Below are 22,860 nucleotides of genomic sequence, written 5' to 3'. Positions count from 1 at the left end.
TACTTGGCGACGGCTTCGTACCGTCTTTGCGTACGTCGTGACGTAATCTTCCACCCGTTTCCCCCGCCCCCCTCCCGTCTCTCTCCTGGAGCTGGCGGCTGGCGGGGTTACCGGAAGTGATGATGCAGGAGGCGATGGAGGGGGCGGGGTTTCGGGACGGTCGCCGCCGGTGGGCCGCAGATGAAGAGGAGGCGGCGGCAGTGGTGGAAGAGGCGGCGGCGGCGGGGGTAGGGAGCCTGGAAACGCGAGCGGGGATGGTAGGTGGTTTGGATCCGCCAGGCCGCCGTCGTTTCCAGAAAGGGTTTGACTGGAGGAACCTCTGGAGCAGCTGTGAGTTTGGGAGGGGGGGAGTTGAGGAAAAGGGGAGAGCATTGAAGATGAAGGGGCGGGGGTTGGGTTCCTTCGAGAAAAGAGGGGTGGAAGGGAGGAGTGGAAATCAGCGCCTTGTCTGGACGGGTCTCTCTGGAAGAAGAGGCTGTGAGGGGAGCCTGTGGCGTGTCAGCAGCGGGGCTCAGAAAACTTAGCCACTGTCCCTGCTTCCCAACCGCCAGCACCCCTCAACCCAGGGCCTCGGGTTGCGGGGCCGGAGCTGCCCTGGAGCGGGTGCAGGCTCTGGTCCCACGTCCCGGCTCGGCGCGGTGAGGTAGGAGCCCAAGGGGTGGTGGTGGGTGAATCTCCAGCTCCCTCCGCCCTCATTTCCGTCCCCACCCCCACCCTTCTCTAATCGTTAACAGCCTTGGAATTAAGGGGCTCAGACCTGGAGGCCTTTCTGTGCACCTTTGCTGTAAGCGATAACCATCTGTGTCTGAGGTAATGGGGCTGGAGGTTTTGCCTGTATCCTGTATAGGAAGTGGGATGGGGTGATAAATGTATTGTTTTTTCCATCCCCCTCACCCTTCCCCACACACACCCCTCATTTCCACTTTAATTCTCCGGCTGAGTGGCATTCGCAGCAGCCCTACCCCCTTTATGTCACTTAGTACCTTGGTTACCTCTTTCGAATTTGGTGTTCCGCCTCTATCCCAGATCTTACTGCAAGCTTTGTAATACTTCAGTTGCAAGCTGTCTCACATTGGGAGTTTGAACGCCTCTTAGCTCCCGATTATAATGAACATTTTATTTTATGAATACTAGAATTCCATAGCCCTTGCAGGGAATCCTGAATGGTATCATAGCCTGAGAATCAAGGTCTCTTGCTGTAAATACTTTACGTGTGAGAATTTACATATTGTCAACTCTTTCCAAAATGATTTGATGTTAGTCTAATTCTGGATTTCTGTTTCTCTCCGCCCACACTTCATGATGCGCTTCAGAGAGCAGAAAACCCCATATTACTTTTTTTGTTTCTACAATTGGAAATAGCTTTTTAATCTTTTTCTCTGTTAGTATGTCTGGCACACAGATCTTCAGTGACACAATGGACTGGGGCTGATTTTCATCTTATTTAGCGGGTCCTTTGTGTACAGGTGGTGTTAAATGAGGCATTGTGATCTGTATTGTATTTAAAAAGAATACAAACCAATAATAGATGTGGAAAAAATTGAAGAAAGCAAAGATTAGGAAGGATTCTTTGTTGATTTTCTGTTGTACTAAAAAAGAATTACCAAGTAGGACTCTATCTAGCCTGTCATGGATTTCAGAATGAAGGGTAATGATTCCTGTTTTGGTGTTTATTTTTGTAGAAATTTGTCAAATCTGAAACTTTCTTAATAACTTTGAGAGCTAATGCCTACATTTTGGGGGTACTTTGATTAGAAAGTGTGCATAAATCCTGTCCATCTGTAACTGAGCTGGATAAGCAAACTGCTAGAAGAATTATCATAACAGATGTTCTTCTGATGCTGAGAAGAGTCCTGTCCTATTTATCAGGGCTTTCAGGCCTGATAAAATAGAATATTTAATGCTTGATTGTACAAGTAACTGTTTAGGCATTTCACAGAAATACAATGAAAGAATGACTACTGTTCTTATTCATAACCTTGTTAGTTTACTATTCAATAAAAAGCTCAAAATTCATTCATTCAGCAAGCATTTATTGACTGACTACTAAGTGCTAGCTGGGGTTTTGGGCACTGGGTGTATAAAGGTTAAGCAAAAGGTCTGTTCTCAAGAAACTTTGAGTAGGGGGTGGGACAGAAACAAATAATAAGCAAATAAACCCGATTTTGATTAAGTACTAAGGAAAGTAAGTGATGTGATAGAAAGTGTCTAATGGCAATACAGTAGAGAAAGACCTAGCTGGGCCTGATGGTACACATCTGTAATTGCAGTGCTTGGGAAACAGACAAGAAGATTGTGAGTTCTAGGCCAGCCTGAGCTACATAGTGAGTTCAAGGCCAGTCTGGACTATCTAGTGAGATCCTGTTCAAAAAACCAAAATAAAACAAAACAATAAAATGGAAGTGACACTTATACTGAACTTCATTTATTTATGTATTTATTGGTACTGGGAATTGAACTTAGGACCTTGCACTTGCCAAGCAGGCGCTGTGCTTCTAAGCTATATCCCTGGCCTTTAATAGGAGCCAATCATAGTAAGAGGAGCAGACTTACAAAGTTCTGGGAACAGCTAGTGCAGAAACTTGTGTAATTAGGTTGACCAGTTCCAAGGACTGGGAAGAAGGGGACACTAGTAGGCTGTAAGATCCAGAACCAAGTGAGTGAAAGTTGAATGAAAAGACACAGGGTCAGAGAAGCTGTGGGGCTCAGGATAAGTAGACAAGAGCAAGAAGGAAGAGGAAATAGACAATAAGGCTCCTTTCTGATAAATTCTGTATCCTTTCTTTGCTTGTGGAGGGGTGGGTTGAGACAAGGCCTCACTGTGTAGTTCTGGCTGGCCTTGAACCTGCAACAGTCCTCTTGCCTCAGTCTCCCAAGTGCTGGGATTACAGGTATGTACTACCATGCCTAGCTGTTTCCTTTCTGAGGTTCTTATCACTTATTATTTTTGCAGGTGCATTTAAAAAGGACAGTGATCACCTGAGCCTTTTCTGGCATATAAATCTACTAGGTGTTTCAAACTAAGTGGGATATTCAGTTGAGGGCACACATTTTTCCTTATTTGTCTTATGCTGCTATTTAAAATTGTATAACTACTTTGAGTGTGTGGTAGTATGAGTCTTCCATCTCTGTGACCTTAAGGTTGAAGGATTGGGAGCATGGTAATAATATGCCCCTGTTTGGTTACAAAGGTGACCGTGAAGATCTCAGTTTGAAGTTATGTTTCAATATAAAGCAAAGTTTATATTGCAGTAATTCCACTCTTGTTCGTCCTCCTGATGACTAATAACACTTAGCTGAGATGTAGGTTGGTGCTAAAAGTTCGTTCAGTGGATTACAATAATGACCACTGTGGGACTCATTTCCACTTTGTTGGCATCTTTGGGTTGGCATGTGACCAACGAATGTAACCTACTTTTGCCTTCTGTTCGGGACATTCATCTTCAATAGTCTACTACTTTTGAGGCTTACCTTGACCATATTATTCACTTGAAACACCTAAGCATGACTCCTTGACCTGGCAGTCTGAGACATCACAGTGGGCTGGGGAATATGCCTTTTGGAGTTCTTTTGAACCCTACAACAGTGATGAGTGTGTTCTTTAAGTGAATCAGCCTTTTGGGCCAGTAGTTAAGAGATTTAAGTGTTGCTTGGTGTTTTGGTACTAAACTCAGAAAAAAAGGTTAAAACCTTTTTTGAGTTTGGTGAGATAAATCAGAAACTGAGGACTGTCACCTGTTTTAAGTCCTAGTACTCCAGTAACACCTATAGATGGATTGTTAAAAACCAACTTGAATAGAGCTTTCTGGGCAGTCCTGTGCTAAACAGGATATAGTGAATGGCTTCCAGTGGTGGCGAACCTATGGCACGGGTGCCGCAGTGGCCTTTTTGTTATTGAAAGCTCTAAAAGTACGCCATCACTGCTAAGACTCATGTATTATTGAATTCTAACTTGAATGCAGAGAGAACATCTTAGCAAGCAAATAACTAAAGTGAATAGTTACAACCAGGCAACGATAGACTCCACTATCTATACCAAAGAGTTTTCCAAAGGAGTAGAAAATTGGTAGTGAGGTAGGTGCGTGTGTGTGTGTGTGTGTGTGTGTGTGTATGCTTGCATGTAGTTTGAAGCCAGGTTAAAGATTTTGGACTTTCATATGTCAGTGCTGGGCATAACCTGCTCTATCTGATGGGTTATTAAGCTACTACTATTCATTTTTGCTTCAATGGCTTATTATATATAACTCAAGTATGGAAATATTCTGTAGGCTGAAATTTCATCAGGCAGTTTGGAGACTGGTGGCTCTTTTCTAATTTTTGAAAGAGGGTGGATGGGTAGGAGGGGACTTGAACACAGACAGAAGCCTTTGACTTCTACAATGGCTACTGATTGTGTTGGGGAAAAGAATCTGCAAATCTAAGTGAATTTGAAATTTTGGAGCTGAGCCATCCTTATAATCTAGGGTACCAGTGACTTTTTTCTTAAACTTTGGTTTCTTTTGGACAAATTCTTCTGAAAGGCGGACAACTTAGAAAGTCAACTGATGCCACTTGCTGTTGGGGTTGTGGGTAAGTGGTTTTGCACTGCATTAGATGACTTAAAGTTAATCTGATTTTGCCACTGTTTTGATATATGTTTTGCAGTAAGGAGAGTTAATTGTACCCTGGCTGCCAGTTGTTTTGAGGTGAAGAAGTGGTAACTCAGATTGAAACAATGGCAATTACGTGGTAGCTCCTGTTTCCTTAGCTCTTGATAGCTTGTAATTACGTCTTTGTGTCTGTTTACAGATGTTCATACCAGTGATCCAGAATCAGTTCTTAATGTTAGGACAGTGTTCTAAAGCTCTTTGCACAACAGACCAGGGTAATTTGAGTTAGTGTCCTTCATCCCAAATCTAGTTTCATTAGTTCTTTTGTTTTTCTAGGTGATAGTTTGTTTTTCTATTTCTTTTTAGGTGGATAAGATTTGGGAGGGAATAATGAGAGAAAATGTTGGAAATGGCTCAAATTCTTAATTATTTGTAGTTGTACTGTGTTAAAAGGAAAAATGGCTTTGAGAAAAATGCTCAGTTATTTTAAGATGTATGTAAATGAGACCTTATTTAAATACCATACATCAGTATAGGGAAGCTCAGTAAATCAGTCTTGAGGTATGATTAGCTCTTGTGGCAAAATAAGTCACCTGAATACCAACCTGGTTGCATAGATAGGTGAATATGTTAACAACTCCTGCCCCCTGAGGACTTGCTTGCTCTTGCTCATGAGTATTCTTCAGGTTGTGCTATGTTGGGTTTGAATTGTTACATGAGCACCTGGATTGAATAGCTTTGGGAAGTACCATGCTCATGTTCTGCCCTGCCACGAGATGCAACCTTTGGACCTGGCAAATGGAAATAATTCTGTTAGTGAGACTTGTAGATCCATAATGATCTGATGACTGACTGAGGATCATGGATAGCACCACTGCATAGTGAAGGACTTTTCAAGTTTGGGGAGTGTTCAGCATCTTCTAGCCATTGCCTCTCTCTGCCTGTTAGTCTAAGAGACCTTATGTTCAAAAGACCTACGCTCCCCTTATGTTAGCAATAGATTGCATCTACACAGTTAAGCGTCAAAATTTTGTTGTACTGTACCTTTCAGTTTAGTTTTTATTCATGAATGGCTTAGACCAGTGGTGGTAAACCTATCGGATGCATGCCACAGCAGGCTGTTTATATCATTGAAAGCGCTAGAAGGTTAACCATCACTGACTTAGACTCTGCAGTGTTAACCTAAAGTAAGCTGGTGTGTGATTTCTAATTTTGATGCTGTGCAGTACTTAAGACTAGTGTAGTTAATTCTACTTCCTCCAGTTTAGGAAGAAACAGGAAAAAGTCAGATCTTTGCAGAACCTTTGGCTGTGAAGTGTAATTTTTTTTTCCAAGCTGAACTTTAAGGAGCCCTCATTGGGGCTATTGCCGGAGTATGCGTGTGGCAGGGATGTGAGAGTTTTATTCTCTTCCTTCTACTTTATGCCACCGCTTCACCCTGGAAAAAGTTCCTATAATATTTTATTTCCTTTCTTCATAAGATTTCAGTTGAATAAAATGTTCTGAGGCTGGGAAGCAGTGGTTTTAATGGGAAAACAAAATGAGAAAGTTACAGAGCAAAGAACAGATCTTCTCAGCACTGATTCTTGTCCTCTCAGTTACACTGCCTCTCAAGTCCCTGTAGACACTCAATAGGATTTGAGTCTAATTAAATCCTTGGTGTTTGGTCTTCTATGTGCCTGGGTTCTTTACTCAAACATTTGGTCACAAATGATTAATTTTTTAGAGAGGACTCTTGTGGCATAGGTGAAGCAAAGTTATTAATAAGTAATGTGATGAGAGCTCCCTAGTTTAGCAGAGATTTTTCAGTACTTAAAGAGCTGGCCTTTTTGCCTCAAAATTTCTGAAAGTGACCACATTACATTCAAGTAGGCAATGTGTGGTGGCACATGCCTGTAATCCCAGCACTTGGGAGGCTGGGGTGGAAGGATGGCCATGAGTTTGAACTGCATAGCAAAACCCTGTCTCCAAAAAAAAAAAAAAAAAAAGTTCAAGAATTGAGATTTTTAAAGAGTACCTGTGCAGAATGCTAAAAAGTGTATGGTACTACTTCCTTTTCCCAGTGACCACTCTGAAATCTGAATAGGAAAATTCACATGTAGCCATTGAACCACTCTGCAGAAGTAACCACAGTGGGTATACACTCCCTATTTTTTAATATTTGTGACTGCTTTCAAAGTAATCACTTGGTTTATGTCTACTAGATTACCACCTAGTAGGTGCTCTTTAAACAGGAGTAGGGTATTAGGTATATACCACCTGAATGATGGTGCCAGGACTCTACATACAGAGTGTGGGTCCTAGGATCAGAATCAAGGACATGCTGGAAGTCTTGGCCTTCTAAAGAGTTATTTTTCTCAGTTGTAGTGACTTTTCTTTTCCTCAGTGAAAGGAATTCAAAAGTTAGGTATTATATGGTGAAAGCTCTGTGTCCTGTTTGTTTTTCTTGTCAGTCCTTAAATGCTTTGAACCCAGGACCTCAAGTGCTTTGAACCCAGCCCTTTGTATTTTAGGCAGGTTCTCACTAAGTTGTTAAACCTGGCCTTCAATTTGTAATCCTCCTGCGCCTCTCAAGTAGCTGGAACTACAGGAATGCACACTGTGCCTGGCCCTCTGTGTCCACGTTTAAGAATGTTCCCATGGTTCTTTTATCTTAGCAAGTCAGTTTTTTTTCAAATACCTAGTCACTTATCCAGATATTTACTCAAAACAGTTGGTTACAGTTCATGCCCATGGAAAAGAGAATTATGCTTATGGTTTCCTAACCTTTGCAGAAGAAAAAACTTAAAGGCTTTTCCAGAAGCACTAACATGGCTGGGTTAGTTGAGGGGGAGTCAGCTTATGAGGCAGAGGTGGATGGTGATGGGAAAGAGACCTGTCCACAGTAGACCAGCAGAGAAACAGTTGAAACTGCTAATAATGGTACTTCCTGAGGCAGCGGTGGGTTGGAAAGGAGCAGGCCCACAAGATTGCCCAACTCTGGGGAAGCACAGGGACCTGTGGAATACAATTGGGCAATATGATGACCCTGCCCAGAGTCCTGACCACAAGTCCTCTCCCCACCCCACCCCCAACTGGAAGGTCTATTTCTACTGCACAGAGGTGAACAGGGGGATACAGTGCCTGGTTTGACTAGGTTAGTCTTCAGGATTGACTGGTCATTCATGATAGACTGCTGATGGCATTCTGGTCTTTTATTTTTTTAATTTCTTTTAATTTAGGACTTTTATTTTCACAAATCAGAAGTTGATAAGTAAAATAAATAATATATCTGGGTTCTTTAGAGTTTACAGAATGAAGAGAAATACCAAGTGGTGGCTATTATCATTTAACAGTGTCTACTTTTCAGAGGAACAGTTAATGTAAACTTTTGAGGTAATTCATGACTGACTTATGGGAAGGATAATAAACATGAAATAAATAACAACCACCACTAGCAGTCATTTTTAATTTTGCATTTCTACAGCATCAGTGTTTTCTTTAGTAGGTTAAATCAGTCTTTTAAAAAAATTTTTATTCTACTAGCACTTGTGAATCTATCCAGAGGGCCTGAAACTAGGTGCCAGAACACTAAGCAGTGCTCTGAAGGAGTGAAAGGAGTAGACTTTTTTATTAGATCAAGTAAGGAAGTGGCTTCTAAGCATCAGTGATATTGATTTTAATATGAGCCTCTTTTTCATAGGTTATTAATTATATCATTTCCACAGTGCTCTAGCAGCAAGATAGTGTGCAGCAATTCAGCTCTGATACTGTCTGAAATTAGCACAGAGTCTACAGGCATACCTCCCTGATGCTCCTGATCTCATCAGAAGTTAGCACAGAACCCACATGTTAATAACTCAGCCCCACAAGATTTTGCCCCATTTTAGATGCCAGCTATAGGTACTGAGTATTCCCAAATTCTGTGACCTCCCTCCTCAGGTTTGAAGATTTGCTAGCATGAGTAATAGAATTCAGCCAATGCATGATTTTTTTAGAACTGTAGTTTCACTATAAAAGATAGAATTTGGGCTGAGGATATAATTCAGTGGTAAAGTGCTTACAAAGCACACCAGTGTGGTCACCAACGTAGTAATTCTCCAGACTCATTGTTTCAAATTTTTAATTGAGATTTTTATTACATAAGTGTGATCATTGGCCATTGGTGATTGAACTGTCTCCAATTGCCCACAAGTCAGAAAGTAGGGCATATAATCTAATGTTGTGCTCCTTTCTGGTTTGGCCAGTCCCACCCTTCAAACCTAGAATTTTTAATTCTAGGAGAAAAAAGCAACCTGTTAGCATAAACTCAGGTGTGGTCCAAAGGGCCTCTTCAGGAATAACAAAAGACATAGCAATCAGGAAATTCCAAGAGTTTTAGGAAATTCCAATGTTTTAGGAACTGGCAGGAACCAAGGACAAAGGCCAAATATATTTTTTATTTTACCACAGTAGTTCTCCAGTTTTGTATCTTGTAAGTACCCACCCTTGATTTAGATGATATTTAACAATGTGCATTATTATTTGATAGTGTTTTTTGACATGTAGATACCACATATTCAATAGCATCAGACTATAAGAAGTAAACTTTTAATTCAATATGAACATAGCATTCCCAGAGTGTGCTATATTGTTGAACTTCACAAGTGCACTTAGATCTACCTAAAGTAAGAAACAAGCTAACCTAATAAGTCAGATACACACACATTACCTTTTAAATGACTTTTAAAGGACTAGGTATACATAGTACATGAGGAGTATAGGTCTTGGGCTGGGGAAATCGCTCAGCAGCACAGCACCTACCTGGCAAGCACAAGGTCCTGAGTTAGATTCCTGGTACAAAAAAAAAAAAAAAAGAGTATAGGTCTAGAATGTGACCACCTACTTGCCACTTGAAATGCAGATGAGCTACTTATCCCTAAGCCTCAGGTCAATTTTGTATAGAATGAAGATAAATAAAGCCAGTAGTTGTGAGAATTAAATAAGAAAGTGTATTTCAAGAACATGGCGAAGTACTTGGCGTATAAATAAACATTTAATGACATTTAATAATGTTTATTGTTAGCTATATGGTACACATAGCAGAGCTTACCTAGAGCCACAACTTGTAAAAAGCTAGGAACTATATCGTTTTATTTCTTCCTATGGCTGAAAGTATGGGACAGTGTATAAAACATTGCTAGGTGTACAGATACAAGTTATCTATCACTTGAAAATAAAACCTGCCCTCTGGATGTCTGGGAAATACATGAGTGGCTCTGTAATGGAAACTTCCTGCCTGTTTCCAAAGCTGACCTAAAACCCAGAGATGGAAAATCTTTTCCTGAAACCCTATAGAGCCTGTATGAGTCTAACTGTGAGGGTAAGGGATTAGGACACTGTTGATCAAAAATTAGGAAACTAACCCAGGAGACATGTTTATCTTTGGTCATATCCCTTGAAGTTCAGTGAGTTGGGCAAAACCACATGAGACTGTGAAAGAAGATAGATCTATTTCAGCCAATCCATACAATCTTTGAGCGAGTTAGTTGGTAAATACCATGTTTTGTATGTTGCTTCTCAGAGATAGTGGAAAGTCAAGATCCACGTGCAAAGGGCTCCTAAGTTCTCAAGGCTTACTCCTTGTTCACCTCCTGAGGTGGGTCTCCTGGCCTTCAACCTCCAGACAGCTCAAAGCATCTGGAGACTCTACAGTAGTGAGACTGCTGCTGGTTATTTCAGTTGTAGCCTAGATTGCTCCCAGGTGCTGTGTCTCTGAGCTGGTCATGTTTTCTCTTTTATTTCCTTAACTGAGACATAGGATTTAGGACTAAATTACTGTTTCTCAAAGCATGACTTTGGCTACACGTTCAATATATGTGCTGCTGAAGTGAGCATGCCAGAATGTGCTTTTTTTGTATGCTGATGGTATGCAAGATGATTTTTGGTGGTTCTTAGTGAATACTTTTTATTGACTGGTTTTTTTGCTAGATTTTTTTCTTTTTTAAATAGCCACATGGGGGCTGGGAATATATCTCGGCGGCATAAGCACCTGCCTGGCAAGCCTGAGGTCATGAGTTCGATTCCTGGTACCAAAAAATAATAATAATAAAAAAATAGCCAAATGGCTTTTATATTTAGTTATGTATGTATGTATGTATGTATTTTTTGTCTTTTTGAGACAAGGTCTTGCTATGCAGTTAGGCTGGCCTTGAGCTCACTTTGTAGCCCAGGCTGGTCTCAAACTCACAATGATCCTCCTGCCCCAGCCTCTCAAGTGCTGAGACTACAGGCATGTGCCACCATGCCTGGTGCTACTCTTTTTTTAAAAAATTAGTACATGTTTGCAGTACATAATGATTACATTCATTGTGGGAAGTTAGTACATGCACATAACACATCTTAATATTTTTTATCCCCTTCCCTTCTCTTCTTCTCTCCATCCTTTGGTACCCTTCCCTTTTGCAAAAATTCTATCTTCCTGCTTTCTCTGTTTTTAATGAATGTTAGTGAAAGACATAACTAGCATATAACACCTGTGACCAAATGGATAATAGTGATAAGAATGATAGAAAAGGAAATACTTTTTTCAAGCTTTAAAAAATACTAGGTGTAAATAGTAATTGGGATGGTAAATGAACATGTAAGAGCATAAGGTAGTGTAGGAATGACTAAATTTTATAAATTCCAGAACTCAACAATTCTGGTGCAGTGTCACCTTACTTAATGAAGTCTGTGTTGTCATGGCCACAGTGAAAGAGGTCCAAATTTGAGCACATTTAAAGACTTATGTAACTCAAGCAAATTGACACATTTCTGTATGTGTGTTCATGATGAAAAATACTCATAGGTAGGATGTGTAGGATTTAAAATACAGACATAGTAACAGTGCCTTTTTTCAAATAATGAGAAAACAGTGGATAATATTGTTTCCTCTTTCAGCCTTAACAGTTCCCCCACTACCTGGATTGACTTTAAATTCCATTCCTATGGTAGGAATAGAGTCTGATTTGTTCTGTTGGGAACAAAAAGAAGTCTGACCACTTTTCTTACACCAAAGCTAGTACATGAATTCAAAGCTCTGGAAGGCTGAGGCTCTGCCCCATCTCAAAAGCTGACCTACAATTACTTATTATTGGAAACTTCTTTAAAGGAACATTGTGACATGTAAAGTTAAACATGGAGATAGACAGTATTTAAAAATTTCATTTCACTTTCTGTCATTTTGCTCATAATTCAATATAGTGGAGGCCTTAAGGTACCAGTTTTGGTAGAAATGACATCTATTGTGAGAGATACTTTTCCCCCCAGTAATGTCTATTGAGTAGTAGAAGCTGAGAAAGCTGCTTTTCGTCTATGGTTTGTGAAGGGGTTTTTTTTGTGTGTGGTTTTGGTTTTTTTTCCGGTACTGGGAATCAAACTCACGACCTTGCGCTTGCCAGGCAGACACTGTGCCGCTGTGCTAAATCCCCAGCCCCCTGGTTTGTTTTTTTTAAAGCCTTAGTTACCTGTACTCCTTGGGCGTTTTCTGTGTATCTTAACATTGTCATCTTTCTTCACCTGCATTTAGTGTTTGGTGTGTTTTACAAGTGCTCTTTTTAAATTAACTCAGCATAATGGACCAGGATTTAAGTTGTTTAATGTTTTTTTTTTTTAAGACAGGAAATATTTATTAAGGGGAAAGACAACTTCTGTCTAAAAGAGACAGAAAGGGACCTGGAAAGTAGGTTGTCCAGTTGTTTATTGATTATAATCAATTTCTGTAATCATTCCTTCAAGCCTGTTACCTTTTTGTGCTGTTTTCCTATCAAGATTAGGTTAAAATAGAACAAAATGGTGACAGTGATAAATTTTTCTCCTACTTCATTCATTCATTTTATTTATTTTTTGAGACAGGGTCTTGCTCTGTAGTCCAGGCTGGCCTCAAACTCTGAAGATCCTCTTGCCTTAGCCTCGTGAATGCTGTACCATGTTTACTTCATTTATGTAATGAAGTAAACAGCCCAGCTTTACTTCATTTATGTAATACACCATGATGAACTTTTTGTAGTGCTGGGGATCTAACCCAAGGCTTGAGTGTGCTAGGCAAGCACTTTACAAATATATGCTTCATCCCCAGTCTTTTACACAGTTCAAAATAAGGAACTCTTGGATGTTTCCCAAATGAGGTGGGATCTAGTGTTGCATGCCTCAAGTTCTCATACAATTTTAACTTTGTCTTTCATACTCTTGTGTCTCCTGAGGAAAATTGTGACCTGTATTACTAGGCACACTGAGAAAAGGAAAAAGACTTTTACTGAAGACTATGTTTTGCAAGGTTAAAATTTTCTGTTCCTGCTGAGATTTATTTCATGCCATGCAGCTGTAGCAAGTATCCTTTGAACAGATTTTATTTGAATTCTAATCAAACAATTTACCTTTCTCCTTGGTTGTAAAAATCACAAGACCACCTTACACAGGGTAGATATCACAATACTGAAATAGTTCATTTCTCTTGATGTGTAGAAGTTATTCATTATTTATAGATAATGACTGAGGCTGGATAAATTCTAAGAAGGGATGGGCATGGTTTGTGACATTTGCCCTTGGTCTGCAGTCTATATTTTGTAAAGCTAGAGTGGGGTTGTTTATTTTCTTCTTGGGAAATTGCCTGTGGATCAATGTGTCTTGGTTAAGATCTGTTGTGGGCAGCCGAGCAGTTGGGCTTTTAAAGATGAGAGCCACATGAAAGAAGATTATTCTTTCCTAATCATACAAATAATTATCTCCGTGGTACTATAATCTCCGTAAAAGCATAAGCATTAAAGACCTCACATTTTTTTAAAAAGACAGAACATAGAGTCAGAAAGAAAGATGTACAAACATGGTGATAGAATTCAGTACCTTTCGAAGATGTTCTGGCATATTTTCAGCACCATTTTATGGCTCTCTTATGGTAGAATAACTTTCTGGTTCACCCACAATCTTTTCTCTTTCAGGATGCTGAAAATCTGAACTTCCATGGTAACTTGAAATAAAAAGTAAAATAAGCACATTTAACTTCGGACTTAATTTTTTACTCATTTTCTGACTTTAAAACTCTAGTCAAAAAATTGGAGTTGTTTATAGTTTATCAGAGTATTTGCTAACCCTAACCCTAACTCTCAACCATTGTTTGGCCCAGCAAAAAGAGCTAATGAAAAGTTATGCAATAGGTAAAAATCTTTCCAGTTGTCTTTTCCGCATTTGGAAGGAAATGGTCTTTCCTTCCCTGTAATTTGGCCTAAACCCTTTCTTCTCATTTATGCCTTTACTATTTGGGTATGATATTTGAATTGATTCATCCAACAGAAAATTCTCAAAGTATCCAGCATTTAGTACTTGTGATGTAACCTGCTTAAGCAAAAAAGCTTTCGATTGCCAAGCAACTCAAGAGAAAAAAGAATTAAAAACACACTTTTAACAGTGCTTAAGATTTCCAAGCAGATACAAGATATTTTCTCCCCAAGAACCACCAGATTTTTGTAGTTTTCCAGTTAGAAGTACATAAGCAAGGGACTGGATTTCCTAGATGGAATGCATATCATTCATAGGGGACTTCTGAAACTCAAAACCAGTCTTGAAAGCTACAGAATTTTGGCCTTGAGAATGTAACGCAGACACCATAGTATTCAAAGTAATTGTATTTAAAGTGAAGCATAGGTAATCTGAATGAAATGTGTTCATATGTTGCCAGCTATTCATTCCAACAAATTTGAGTGTCTCTTAAGGATTTTGTTCTTAAGGACCTTATAGTATGGTAGGAACACCAGACACAAAAACAATTAGGCAGGGTTGTAAAATTGGTGCTTAAAAATATCAGTGCTACAGATGCAGGTGCTGAGGGGCAGAGAGGTACTTGGTCAGCAGGAAAGAGTCCTGCAGAAAGAAAATCTGAATGAGGCTTAAAGGAGCAAGACTAGAAAATGCAGAATGAGGAAGCATTGAGTTCTGTGTGAAACAGTTCTGTGTGAAACTGTAGAGACACAGGAGCTATGACATCTTGGGAATGACAGATGTTTTAGTATGCCTGTGGTTCCTGGAATGAAAGGGGGGGAAATAATGACAGCAGTTGAGGCTAAAGAGCTTTCAATACCTTGTTGAGTTTGGAATTCATTTTGTAGGTGAAGGGGAGCTGTTAAATTAAGTAGGACTATGATATGCCTACTGTGTGTGTGTGTTAGATTACTCGAGTAGCAGTGTGGAGAGAGGTTAGAAGTAGGAAAACCTTTTGTGAGGGTATTGTACTAAAGACGGGAGGGAGGGATATTGAGGAGTTAGAACTTCAAAGTTTGACTTACTCTATAAAAGTTTATTGCTTACAAACATATATAGATCAGTAGGTGGAATAGTGCTGTACTCCATACAACCACACGAGACCCATGCTGTTCCTGATTTCACTTTTGTACTGCACCATCTGTGCTGCCTTGGTCATTGTTTTGGTTCATCTTGGTAGGGAAAGGATGGCTGAGATGTCATGTGCCAAGTCTATGCTCACTTCTGCCTATAGCATACTGCCCAGAAGTAGACACATTTCTAACTGAAGGACATTCAGAAACTTAGGAAGCTGTTGGAATGTTGGGTGAGCTTCCTGTTTCTGTCACACAGTAGGGACTTGCATAGTTGCTCCATTTCTGACTTTATTTCCTCATCAGTAAAATAGGAGTAGCAGTAGTACCAACTTTTCAGGGTAACTGCAGATAAAATGCTATTATGCCTAGAAAATGCCTCGCATTGTGCCTGGTGCAAAAAAGAAGCAACTTTCAAGTTTGGTCCTGAAATTTTCAGCTGATGGTTGTATCTCATTGGAGGGTCAGAAGCAACAATTAAAAACAAAATGAAAAAGAAGAACTTATGGGGGGAGAAAGTAATGAAGTATTTTCCTTTCTGGTTGTTTTTTTTTTTTTTTTTTTTTCCTGGTACCAAGAATTGAACGCACAACCTTGTGCTTGCCAGGCAGGTGCTGTGCTGTTGAGCTAAATCTCCAGCCCCTTCCTTTCTGGTTGTTAAAAAGCTTTTCTTTTTTGGTTTGGACTAAACAAGTGCCAAAGTTTTTTAAGATTATAGAGTTGACTTCTCTTGCAGTGAATGAATAGTTAATGTCAGCAAACTGATTTGCAGTGAGAAAGATGACTGTGCCTTTTGCTGAGCAGTGGCAAATAATGACTCTTCCATTTTGATGAGCCATTGGCTATCCTGAGTTAAAACCTGGGTGAATAGAAGTTAATCCTGGCTGCCTGGCGGAAGTGGATTTGTTATATAATTTATGGTGCCCACAAGCCCTTTCAGTGGGAGGTCTTTATTATCATGACAGTATCCATCTAGGCCTAAAGATTAATCTTTGTTGTTCTCATCTAGTTGCACCAGAATGAGTCTTGTAACTGAAACGATAGCATCTTGCTGTGAAATGTTGAATTGGCTTTTACTTTGACAAAAAGGTATATTAATCAAGAATGGGTGTTTTGAATCTAGAAATGTTTCAGTTAGTGACTTACTAAGTTTTAGAGGTCATCCCCCCTTTTGAAAAATGAGTCATAATCAGGCTTTTATCTGTTTCTTGACTAGTCTCAAAAGAAGTTTATTAATGCTTCTGTCTTGTAAGTTACTGCTGTAGTTCATTTGTATCATTCCTGCCACTACTGAAACAAACACAAGAGGAGTGTCAGTGTGGTTTTCCATCACCTGACATAAGTGGGCTTCGTAATTCTATTGTTGGTGGACATCAACAATAAACAAGCCCGTACTATTTTTTTATGACTCACTGAAAAATCATATGGTCATGTGAGACCCTGTCCTCAGCTACCAGCACTTAAACTTGTAATTTTCAATGTATTGTGTTAAAACAAACTTCTAATTTTGGCTATTTTTCTTTTTGATTTGGACCTAAAATTGGAAGTTCTATTTTTATAAAATAATCTAGAAAAGTCACCAGTGTTGCTGTTCTCTGTAACTGGGCCTGGGGGCGGGGAGAGCAAGAGCTGGCTGTTTCACATGGTTAAGCAGAATGTGTGGGCCTGCCAGCAAGCGGAGGTGGAATCTGCTGTTTGCTTTCTTGGCAAGTATGTCTGGCTTTGGAAGCCCTGTTTAGTACTTTAGTTTTTGGCCATTTCTTGTGGTCGTATGCAACATTGTTCATTGTCTCCAATGGCTTTAAAGAAATGGGAGGACCTTCACTGGCTGCATCTATTACCATCTTTTAACAAGGTATAGGTTTCATTCACCTGCATTAAAAGCCACTCTATCATCAAATGGGTTTTGTAAATAGCGCAATAACAGCTCAAAACTATGAAACTGTCTGTAAGTCCATGTTTTAAATAGTTGAATCATGGTTTCAAACAAGCAGTAAGCATTAGTCAAAAAAGGTGTTGGCTTTTGTTCTTGTATCTCAAACCCCTTCAGTAGAATGCTTTTATTTATTAAGATGGAGAAGACACCATTTAGATCAGCATCTGAAGATTTTTGTTGGGGCTTCCTAGAGTATTGTGTGATTATGCCCTTGGATTGACACTCTTTGTAAAAGAAAAGATAGGAGTGATTTCCATTAATAATTTCAGTTTTTTTAAGAGACTAAGGTGTAGTTTAGAAAGAGACAGAATATCTCCTTGCTTCAGTTTCAAATTCTGGCTTTCAGTGTTTGAAGAGAAAATTAGATTGTGAAGTAAGGATAGATGAAGTTGTAACTGCTAGCTGAGATGCTGTGTTTGTATCACATTATCTGAGAAACTGATGAGGTCAGGAATAGTTGGAGCAGAGATAGTTCCCTCTTTTCTTCTTTTCTGAAGGTAATGGAGTGGTAGAACTGGAGGAGTTTGGACCTTGAGAACCAGCTTTTGAGAAGTTTTGAGGTCTGCATCCTTAGGAGTCGGCTCCCTTTACTGTTGTGTTTGTTAACATCATCATTTACGCATCATCATTTTATTAGAATTGGTGTAAATAGCTGCCATTTGTTACTGACTGTGCTAGGGAGATAGCTAGGCATATCAGATTCATCATTCAGTCATGACTTAACACATTTAAAGCAATAGACTGTAGTGCCTTCTACAGAGTGAGTGCTCAGTAAGTATCAGTGGTTATTGTTCATTCAGCAGATACTTATCGAACACTAATTTAGGTGCACTGGATTAAAGCTCTATTAGTAAGGAGAACAGACAATAAGTAAGTCATCAAAAAAATTTCAAGGAGGTCTGGGCTGTGAAGAAATAAAAAATCGTTGTCCTCAGTTAAATTGAAAGGATACTTGCATTGGTAGAACAGGAAATCCATCTCAGCATTTTAACTCACCATCTGATATAAAGGAACCTTTTATTGTTCACAGTGATCTTTTGATTTTCCCAGTCTTTAAATGAGAAAACTGAGGTGTTAGGTAGTTACATGTGTGCTGAGAGAGCTGAAAGGATCAGGTTGTGCAATCCTGGTCATTCTATATCCAGAGCCTGTCCTGTGCTTCTTAGGAGGTGTAGGACTGTATTGGAGCAGCAGCAGCAGCAACTGCAGTATTTGTACCACTGGTTTTTGGGTGAAGGAATTGAATGTGGTTGCAATACAGGCAAAACACTGATGGCAATTTGGAAAGTTGGATGTATTTCCATGGATACTCTGTCATTGGATACAAAATTTGTCCTTAGGTTTTCAAGTCTATTGATGATCAAAATAGCTTTTGGTTCTGCTGCTTTGTTTTGGAATTTTCATACACTGGCTTTTCTGAAAATGGGACCTGTTTGGGCAGTGTTTCAATAGACAGCATTGCAGTGGCTTCTGGATGGTAGCAATTTTGGCAGTCACTTGGGCAGGAAGTGAAGAAGAACTGGGTAGGAATCATTAGATGCCTTACTCTGCTGAGGCTGTCATATCGTGATGCTTTCCATTAGGCATAGATAGATTTAGTCATCTGCTGTCTCTGCACATGTTAATGTATCCTGGAGCCTTATACCCTGTAATAGTGATGGCAAACCTCTTAGAGCTTTTAGTGATACAAACAGCCCACTGCAGCACATGTGCCATACATTCACCATCACTGCCCTAGAAGCATTTGTGGAAATAAATAACTTAAAAAAGAAAAAGCAGAGCAGAGCCTCAGGTTTCAACCTGCAGGGAATCTGTTTCTAATGCAGGCCCATAAATTCAAGCATTTCCTGCCTTTCCTGTCTTCAAAACCTGACTACTTTCTAAATTGACCAGCATTTAAAATCAGAAATTGTTTCAGTGATAGTAATTGAAACCAAGAAGATAGCCAGGTTCTGATTAGGTCTGGTCTTTCAGTTTCATAGGATATGATTTAGATCAAGTATCTATTTCAGCTAGACGATTTTATTATTATTGCACAAAGAAAGACGTTTGCCTTTCACATGATGTCAGAGATTTGGGAGGTGGTTCCTCCTTGGGAACATGAAGATGACAGAAAATATGTCTAGTTTAATAGAATAAAACAGCCATTGGCATCTTGTGGCATATCTACTTGAAGGAGGGCTCTGATGGTACAAGTTACTGCAGAGGCTCTTACAGCTCATTAGTCATACCATCTTATAAATAGCATCCTGATGGTCCACAAGGTTAATGTAACTTGACCGTTTTCATGAGCTAGGGATCGTTTGTCCTTTTGTTCAGCTAAGGGTTCTTAACGATGTTTTGTTTTGGGTTTATTGTGGCCTAGTAAGTTGGTCCAAGAGCATGAATCAAGAAGTGTATTAGGTCTTCCCTTTCTCTGCTGTCTGAGTAGGAGTCTGAGTGACATAGCTGTGTCTTTTAGTTGTGACAAAAATTGATAACCTGGCTTATGCAAAAAAGGAATTTATTGGCTCACATATTTTTGAAGTTCAGGCTTTTGTCTTTATCCCAGATATAGTTGGATACAGGGTACAAATGATACCTTCAAAACTCAGTTTCTTTTTGCCTTTCGGTGCTGTTTTCCACTTAAGGGTTTCATTCTTGAGTTCTAAAATGTGTTAGAGCTCAGACTTGTGTGGTGAGGAGGGATTATTTCATCCTCACTGACCCTCTGACGTTGTTACTTTGCCTGGTAGCATGGTAAGATGACTCTTTCAATGCTGAGATTCACTCTGACTGGTTTAGCATATCCTTGATCTAATCATTGAAGCGAGGGCCAAAGAAGGCTTTGGTGGGCCAGGGTCACATGTTGCATTATAAATCCCACCAGCCTTGTAGCCAGGAGTGAGGGAGCAGGACCTTTTAGTGAAAACTGGTAATCAGATCAAGAACCTGGATGCTAGGTGTAGACGAGTCTTTGCTGCTACATTCAGTAATGTCCTTTGATCCAGTCTGTAGCTTGAAAGCCCATATGAGAAGTCCGTGGACTGAATCCATTAACTATTTCCAGGGGTTCAATGGCTGCCCGCCCTTTGAAAGAGCCTCTTTGTTTCTTGGGAATGTGTTTGACTCTTCAGTGGTGGCAACCCTATGGCGTGCATGCTGCAGTGGGAAGTTTGTATCCCTGAAAGCTCTAAAAGGCTTTCCATCACTGGTGTGGGCCAGACCCTTTTATTCATGATGCTGAACTTTTAGTAAGGAGATGATTGATTATTCGTTAAATCTTTAGATGGACATCGTTTTTTCCATTCCTCTCCTCCTCTCTCCTCCCCTCCCCTTTCTTCCCCTCCCATCCCCTTCCCTGTTTTCTTTTTTCTTCTCTCTTTCCTTATCTCCCACCTTCTCCCCTCCCATTTCTTCCTCTCTCTTTTCTGATATATGTGAAGAGGTCATCTTTTTAAAGAATATAGTGAGGAAATTCAGATAAGTGAAGTAATCATACGATTAATCTCTTTTCTGCATCCTTTCCCACTCCATCATTTAACACTTTCTTAAAATCTCTACCTGTCTTCTGTCTTCTTTTAGTAGTGTAGTATTTTTCCTTAAATATAATGTCAAATGTGTTTTTGGTAAAGTTCTTTTTAAAGGAAATTGAATTATTTGGCAAATACTACAAGATGTTGAGAGAAATATGCACACTCATAGGTGTTGCCTGAATAAATCGACTTCCTTTTTTTATAAGTCAGATTGATTTTATATATATACATCTTTTTTGGGGGGGTCTACTCTTCTTTCATCCATTGCTTTCTCTTTTAGCAATTTATTCTTAGGAAATTGTAAATGTGCTGAATTTTAGCTGCATGTTCTATTATCCCAGTATTATCATAGTGAGCTGTTGGAAACAAGCTAAATGTCCAACAATAAGGGATTAAATTGGCGAATTATGATATCCCCATTCAATGGAATACTTCCCTGGCTATTAAAAATGTTTTAATAGAGTCTCTCAATCTCTTTGCCCTCCTCAGGAGTGCTGTACTAGATTTTTGACAAGTTGAAGAGAAGATTATAGTCTATGGGTTGGCTGGGGATATAGCTCAGTGGTACAACCTCTGTCTAGCAATGTGAGGTCCTGAGCTTGATTCCTAGTACCAAAAAAAAAAAAAAAAGTCTATGGATTACATGAATAGTTGGAGCATTAGTGGTAATATGAGTACTACTGTTTAATTGCTGCTGTTTTAAAACTATAAGGGGAAGATTTTTATAAAAAATAATGAGTGGAAAAGGTTACACAGTGTGATAGAGAATGTAATTTCCATTTTGTTAAAGTTTGTTGTGCATAATGTGTATATGTATGTATATATTTATGTGTGCTATCTGTATGTGCTTATATAAAAGCCCAAGAAGATGTATTCTGAAATATTTGTTGTGATAGGATTATTCATTGACTTCTTAAATTTATGCTGCTGTGTGTTTTCTAAACTTCATGGAATAACTATGTAATACTTTTGAATTTGGCAGCAGGAAAGAAAGCCTTAGTCATTTTTTTAACCAGGTTACTAATGTGATTGAAAGCAGGAATTGTTTTATTGTATGGATCTTTTCTGATCCTCTTTCTTTTTCCTGTCTGCTGTGCATTAGTAGTCAGTCTGCATCAGGGACCTCAAGGAAGAAGCTGATAAATGTGGTCTTACTGGTTTAGATTTTTTTCCGTAAGAATTAGCAAACATTAAGAAATTGATTAGTTGCCGAGTGATGAAGTTGAGACCTACTTAGAGCTATGTGACTCTAGAAACCACATCTATGCATCTGTGGTTATTCAGGTACCCCTTTAGGACATTTGCAGGCAGTCATCTGTCATCTTTGTATAAGGTTCCTTCCTCGTTTTTTGATTCATTTTACAATTTCCTTTCTTGTCTGTTACTTAAATGTAAAAATCTAATCTTAACTCAATTTTTTTAGTCAGTTGCTGACTGCTAAACTCCTCAGAAGGTGACTGAAAAGTGAGCAGTTGATGTGGTAATTGGGTGTTTGAGGACTAATCAGCTAGGAACAATCAAGTGAACCTCTAGGGTAGCAGACATCCATATGTTACCTAGAAGCAAAAAATTAGTACCTAATCAGTAGTTCACCTTCAGTGGGATCTAATGAGGCACCGTCATAAAACAAACTAAACATAAAAAGAGGATCAGAGAGGAGTGTAGCAGGCATGCCATTTTTATTACCATGCTGCAGAACACAAATCCAAGATGGCTCTAGTTTTAAACAGGAAAAGTTACTGAGAAAGCTAGACCAAGATAATCAGATATTCTAAGTGTTCTTAGAATTCTAATGTCCCTCAGTGATGCCTACTTTGTACATAGGTGAGTATTCAGACTTGCTCAGAACAATAGTGGCAGCAAAAAAATGTTTCTAGTTGTGGGTGAGTGAAATGATATGGCACATTTTTGCTTATTTTGAGTCATGCAGAATACAGCTCATGTAAACATGTAGCTCAGTTTGGATACCTAGAGACCAAATATTCTAAATCACTGATGTTTGGAACCTTTATAACAGTATGTGTGTGTTGTTTTACTTGTATTTGGCAAATAATATTTGGTGTAGCCCGCCCACACTGGCTGGCTTCAGTTCTCAGGCCTCAACCAAATATATATTCTCAGTAGTACAGAGTTGTGTGTCACTCAGTGATGGGGATGTGGTCTGAGAAACATGTCATTAGATGATTTTGCTGTTGTACAAATGTCATAGAGCGTATTTAAACACACATAGATGGTATAATCAGCGATGGCAGACCTTTTAAGAGTTTTCAATGGTAGAAACGGCCTGCTGGAATACACATGCCATAGGTTTGCCACCACTGGTATAGATTGTCATTTGATGTAGCCTCTTGATTGAAAAGTTATATTTCTTTTTGCTAACATGGAAAAAACACAACACTCCAGCAGCTGTCAGTGGCTTCTTGCTATTGAATAGGCTCTAGATTGGTGGAATGGATTGAGCAGGTTTTTTTTTTTTGGTTTTTTTTTTTTTTTTT

The 22,860-nt window shown here is 39.3% G+C and overlaps 1 protein-coding gene across 6 annotated transcripts in view; it reads left to right on the top strand.

Moving 5' to 3' along the window:
- The window catches only part of Dcun1d3 (DCN1, defective in cullin neddylation 1, domain containing 3), a 33,599-nt gene that overhangs the window by 279 nt on the left and 10,460 nt on the right, over positions 1–22,860 (top strand). For 2 of the 6 annotated variants that reach the window (XM_005405044.2, XM_013504830.1), the window contains exon 1: positions 95–330. The exons of 1 other annotated variant lie outside the window; for it this stretch is intronic. The gene's annotated coding sequence lies outside the window, so the exon portion shown is untranslated. Of the gene's footprint in view, positions 1–94; positions 331–360; positions 644–755; positions 811–22,860 lie in introns of those variants that run through there. 3 more of the 6 variants (XM_005405046.2, XM_013504831.1, XM_005405047.2) reach the window with 3 other exon arrangements.

The sequence above is a fragment of the Chinchilla lanigera genome, unplaced genomic scaffold, assembly GCF_000276665.1.
Source record: "Chinchilla lanigera isolate Chin_1 unplaced genomic scaffold, ChiLan1.0 scaffold00092, whole genome shotgun sequence".
NCBI classification, from domain to species: Eukaryota; Metazoa; Chordata; class Mammalia; order Rodentia; family Chinchillidae; genus Chinchilla; species Chinchilla lanigera.
This window is presented reverse-complemented; position numbering and strand designations above follow the sequence as displayed.